Below are 6,704 nucleotides of genomic sequence, written 5' to 3'. Positions count from 1 at the left end.
CTGATTTCAAAATAAAACCCTGATCTTTTCAAAACCAGATAGAAATCACCATAATAGCATCTATTTCCATGACTGCAATGGTAATAATAAAATCTATTAAATTTGGGATCACACCCATATGCTACAAATACTACCACTGGTGACATTAAGGTGACATTGGTATTCAACAGTATCATATCACTCTGGATGGTACAGTATTCCAGATTTTCTCTATATCCATCAACCAGAGATATAGTATAGTGTGCATACTAATGCAAGACTTCACTTTTTCACGTTACATTACTTGTAGCCCTCACATATGGATAAAAAAACTACTTTAACTTTCACTCTTTAATATTTTCTACTCTAAACCCACATGACATAAATGTGCCATGATGATCAAATAATTTTGCAAAGCCAACTCTTGAATTACAAATCTCCCATTTACTTATTCCAAAAGAGCTGCAAAAGTAACAATCAACCTTTAAATTATTTTTTGTAGCACTTGGCATCAAAGGTTTTGCATAAATGTATTATAACCAAAATTACAATTATCATACCAGACAGCAGGAAATGATTCAATGGATCATCTCCAATTAAATTCAAGTTACAGGCTTGACATGTAGCATTCAGGTGAAACTGTTCCCTCATAAATCCATATAGCCTCTGCTTCCGTTGAAGAACATTCCTTGAAGTACTGTAAAAAAATGGGGGTGATTAAACTCTCCTTGCAGAAGGTTATTTTAAGGCAAAGGAGACTTTTATGATGTTTTCCACTAGCTTAGTAAAAGCAAAAGCTTTGCACGTTTCCTCTGAGATGGAAGCACCAGGGGTTCACACTGAGCATCCGGACAAAAGTGAAAAAAATGGCCTTTAATATTTTAGGTATTTAATTCTACAGTAAAATTAAGTTTTGACAAGTTATATCTGCTGATCAACAGTGCACCTTATCAACAAGAGGCCAAGGTTTTGAGAAAAAAGGGCAGATTCAACTCCCTCTTTAATCGCAAATCCCTTTGTTACGATCAAGCCCCAGTTGCCCTGACTGATGTCACAGTAGTGTAGGGTCACACATGTTGCGTTAGTTCGTCCTGCAGTGCTTCTTAATCCCACTTGATTCTGCTTAACAAGGGCAGAGCACCTGAGAGCTCCTGCACAATAAACAATGATTGTTCCGCATCAGTACTTCTTAGATTCCCAGTATTGCAACATAAATGTTTTCTAAATCATAAAGAAGTTAATATGCGAAGCGACTGATCCCAAGGACATTACAAAGGTTCCAATGACTGCTACAAAAAGAAAATATCTTACTGCTCATAACACAGCAGTTCTTGAACTGCTCTCCACACTGCAAACAGTACTGCACAGTACTTCGTTTTGTTTTAAAGTGTGCTTATAGCACCCTCTTGTGTGAATGATCTGTAAGGACTCACTTGAAGCTCAAAACCACTGTAGCTGCATTTAACCGAACATCAGCTAATATACTGTTAAGATATCCTATCCAAATAAATATATTAAAACATGGTAATGCCCACTGGTAGATCCATGACAAGAAATGAACAAAGCTAGCAAGGTTGATCCTGGCCAGGATTAGGATGGGAAACCTAAGGTAAGCCAGGTTGTTAGTGTAAGTGGACAGTAGGAGGCGCTCAACCCTCTGGACTGTAATTTCGAACCCACTGCCCCATTACCACAGCCCGCCAGGGTTAGCAAACTAGTATGGGTGCTGGAGAAACCGTGTTGTAGGAGATGCTGTCTTTCTGGCAAACGGAGAATGCTTGACTACAGTGTCATTTCTAAGAGTAGGAGATTAACCTAACAGTCCTAACTAACTTCCACTCTGGGTTTGTACAACTTGGCATCCCTAAACTTTCTCCTTGGCTCCACTGCTTGGTGCAGCAGTTCCTCTCTCCTCCCCGCTGTCGGCTGCGCAGGCGAGCTGCTGGTGTCTCACAGGTGGGGCTGCACTCCAGTGGGGGTGAAGTGGGTCCCCTCCTCTGTGTGATCTTTCTTTGTGATACGATGGAATGAAAAGTCTGACATAAATGCAAGAAACAATGCTACCGTATTGCCGAGAGCACAAATTAAGATATATCATGCACAAAAATAAACTATAAACATGATCAGAAAATATGGTCTCTTGTGCTCTGTCAATTACTTCAGAGTAAAGACATTTTAGATAATAGACCATTCTAGTCATTGTTTCACGCAGTAAACATCAGTACTCTCTCTGGTCACTGTACTATAAACTTCTTCTACCCCAAGTGATGTGGTAATGGTCACATCTTCTTTACCTGTAAATGTGCACAATGATTGAAGTTTGGTAAACATACAAGTATTTGCCACACTATTTTCCCTCATCCTCATAGTATGAATTCATTTTGAGAAGAAGTTTTCTTTTTTGTTGTTGTTCTACAGATGCTTCAACATATGCTCCATTCAAGGAGGCTAAACGTCAAACCTTTTCTCCAGCCCTCTAAGATTCTGCTGGGAGAGAATGGGATAGAAAAGCTGCAGTCTTCTGGACCCAATACAGTTCAGATTCATTAATCAAATCATGACCCAAATCCCTTGTCTTTACCAGCAGGCATCACTCTCACCAGCACTGAATGCATCAGTGGAAAACATTACAGCCGGTGTACTACTGTACACAGTCTCTCAAACACAGGAAAAACAATAGAGACTGCCAACACAAATCCTCAATACAAAATAACAGCTTCACTTCCTGCGTGTGGGCCAAATACCAAAACATATTCAAAACGGACACAAAATAAAGGTCCAGTAGGCTTAACAAATCCCATATAGCTCCATGTTGGAATAAACAGAATTAGGAGAAGACAAGTTATGGATTTCATACATGGGTTAATATGTGAAAGATGTTTATTTCATAAGACATCAGCTGACAACAAAGAAAAGCAGAACACAATATAGCTCTTATCCAAGTTCCAACGAGACTTCTTAAATCCCTCTCTCTAGAAATACAATAGTACAACCAAAACATCTCTCTCTCTCCCCAAGAAGAAAACTCATTTTATTTGTCCAGGGGCTTGATGATCAGTCACTAATAAGAACGACAACAACAACTATTATTATTCCCATAATTATGTCAACAACCTTCTGTAATCTATTAATCAAAATGTTAGGATCAGCCGTATCAAGGGCAGCACTACAGTCCAGCAGGAGAACAATGGCTGAATCTCAGCAGCAAGCATTTGATCATTAGTAAGCTGAACAACAGGTGTTACAATCCTATACATTGATCTCATACTGGACTGGTCTTCACAGCATACTTACAGATAAGTAACCACATTCTAGGTGCTTTGTCAAGAAAGTTAGACAAAGGGGTAGAATAACTGGGAAGGATGGAGTCTAAAGTTACAGTACATGTTCTAACAGATGAATTGTAACTACAACTTCAAGGCCAAAAAAAAAATAGTTCCAGATCTTAAATTTGTGATGATGAAATGTGTGACAATGGGGTAAACATTTTTTTATTTATTTAAAAGGGGCAAGTCTGTATTTAAATTAGTATCCTTGGAACACGTGGTGGGTTTAATTTTTGTTGATGATATCAGAGAACTGCTGAGGAAAGACTGGATCTCTGGATCTCAGCAAAGTGACACACTCCAAGACTGAAAGTACGGAAACTGCTCTCAGAAGCAGGTTCACAAGGTGGCGTCTGGCTTCTGATATTAGCAATTGTAGAGTGAAAAAATCAAAACCTATTATACTGGACAACAGACTCCTCTTGAAATATATTCTCGACTGGATTCATGAGATCCTGAATGTGCTTTGGAACAGGAAATGGATGTGTACCTGGAAGGTTGTGAGTTCAAATTCTAGGAAAGACGCTGTCGAACCCTTGAGCAAGATACAGTACTTCACCTGCATTGCACCAGTAAAATACCCAGGTGTTTAAACGGTTGTAGATGCACTTGTACTTCAAGTTGTATTTTGATAAAAGCGTTAACCACATAAATAAATAATTTTATCAATTAAGTAATGAAAGGGGCTTATAAACTGTCTTATAAAAAAGACAATCCAAAGATTATTAAATAACAAAACAAAAGTACAGCATAGCCACTGAATCAAAAACCCTGCAATATTTCAAGAATAGATCCTTGGACCAGGTGAAAAACTAGCTTACATTTCTTGTGTGCTACTTCATTTCTGCCCTACAAAAAAATCTACCTCACTGCAATTTGCTAATAATCATAAAAGAATTATGTGATAATACTGTGCATTACAGTAAACACGTTATACAGTGAACAAACATCATCCACATTATTCGAAAGCGATCACTAAAAGGGTCACTAAGAGTCCACAGACCTCCACTACTGTCCCATTTCTTATTTCAGTACGTTTCATGTACATATTGCTTCATGAAGGAAGCAGGGGGCAGAACCTACATGGAACTGCCTTTAAAACATAAAACAGGAGACACTGCTTTTTCCTAAAGGTTAAGGGAGGCTGGACTGAGCTACCGAGCCATGTACTTGAATCCCAGTTACCATAATCTAAAGGGGCTAGATGAGCTGAATATCCTGTCTTCTTTTGAAATTGTGTGCCCCTACTGTAGAAATGCACTGGATGTGTATTACAATCAGAACAGAAGGGGGAGCTAAAAACCTCTAAAAAAAAACAGATCACGGGACACCTACCTGTATCGCTCTGAGTTTTTACTTACCAGGACCAAAATGCGTTGGCCTACATAGTAGCTTTTCTGAATAAAACAATGTAAATTGCACATAAATAAGAAAATGGTTGAAATCGAGATGATAGAAGTATGCGCTATGATTAAAGTAGTAATTGTTATAATAAAATAGTTGTCAAACAGATATCCATCGCAGAACAAAGATTTAAGTAGTTGTTTTTAAAATATAATGTATTTACGACTGTTAACATTTCCGACAATATAGGTATAAAATATATTACTTCAAAACACTTTGCTAACCAGACCCGGTGCAGAGCAAAACTGAACTAATGCGTAATTCAAACTTAGCCCTTTATAAATGCGAAAACTTCATTTAATCATATGCGTGGAGGAATTTGACACTCCTCCACGGACGACTTGTTGTCATTCTGAGAAAAACCGACAGCGTTTGTAACCCGACCTCGCTGAAAGGAAAGTCATGTGACGACGTTAAGAGGTCATTGGGTTTGTGAAAAACCGGATTTTGCAATGATCGTATTTAATTGCAAATGTGCTGTGCGTGGGCTGTGAGATGAGCAAGGGTTAATACTGTACTCTTGAGGTTGACGTACAATTACAATACGACTGTAAACGTGAGAAAATGAGTGGCTATTTATAAACCTTAAAAGTGGAGTTTCACTTAACTATAAAACAACTACAGTATCCATTACTTTATATATTCAATTCAATGTATTTTTATACAGCGCCTTTCACAACACGGTTGCTCCAAGACACGAAAACTGTATATTTTTTTACAGTTTTACTGTATAAAACGAACACTGTGGGAGAATGGCTAAAATAAAGAAAAACTCCCCCTTCAAAGACCAGAATATAAATGTTTACGTGAATCAAAGTACCGACGAACTTTTACGATTTGATATTTTATTTGTGTGACTGTAAAAGATAACATTCAGCAGCACGAATAAGTAAATGTAATCCGCGGGCGTCATCTTTTAATTACAGGCATTATACAAGACACGGCAAATAACTGGTCCAGTCTGGTATGAACTTGTACTTCAGATTTGTTTGACAAACCAGACAGAGAAATGATTCACGACAAAGAAAGTTTAGGTACTGTAGCAGTGAAGTGTTTATTTCGTGAGCTCGTAGTGATGGATAGATGAATCAACAGAAGTAGAGGCTAATTCCACACTGCAAAGTCTAAAGGGGAAAACACATTTTGGTTGTTGTTGGGTGTGTGTCCGAGAGAGGCAGCCTGCAGAAATATTAGGTTTAGGGTGCGATAGCATTTTGCTTCAAATTTCGTCTCTCTTGCCCACACACCCGAGAAAGGCTTAACACAGCCGACCATGTGTTTTCACCGTCTGTGATGTTGAATTCCTTGCCATATCATAAAAGAAGTCCAGATGTTCAAAACGTACAGTAAGCATGGAGAGCTGTCCAGTGCCCCGGTCTCATCCTTTCACACCTCGATATACTGTACAGTCTCTGCCTGCGCGTCGTAGCGGGCACAGAGAGAAAAACAACAACAAATTAACCCTTTGCTATGATTCTGCTTGATTGAGAATGTCACGGACGTCGGAAAAGACGAACCGTGGAAAGGCAGGAGAGCGAAAAAGACCCTATGCGTAGGGGGGTTAGCTCGGGCTCAGCTGTTCAGGAAATGCCGTATAGAAACCGATGCCCTCAGGTAGCGGACGAGGGGCGACCTGGTGCTAGGTGGGTCTCAGGACATCTGAACGTCAATGCTGAGCCCGGGGTAACCCCCGTTTCGCCGCTACGGATAGGGTCTTTTTCGCTCTCCACGGTTCGTCCTTTTTCCGACATCCGTGAGAGAATGCTGAGCCCCTGACAGAGAATTAATCTTGATGTCAAAATTGCGTTGCCCTAGAACGTATTTCTGATGCTGTTTCCTAAGGAAAGCTGTCCTTTGACAGATAAATGTAATCCCGCTTGACTGACGCTTTTATCCAAAGCGCTATGAATTCATACATCTTTATACAGCTGGGCATTGAACTGCAGCAACCTGAGCGAAATCCCTTCGTCAAGGGCCCCCCAGCAGTGACCCCAC

This window comes from Lepisosteus platostomus, chromosome 14, assembly GCF_059453375.1.
Source record: "Lepisosteus platostomus isolate fLepPlt1 chromosome 14, fLepPlt1.hap1, whole genome shotgun sequence".
In the NCBI taxonomy this organism is placed as follows: domain Eukaryota; kingdom Metazoa; phylum Chordata; class Actinopteri; order Semionotiformes; family Lepisosteidae; genus Lepisosteus; species Lepisosteus platostomus.
Note: the sequence above shows the minus strand (reverse complement) of the source record.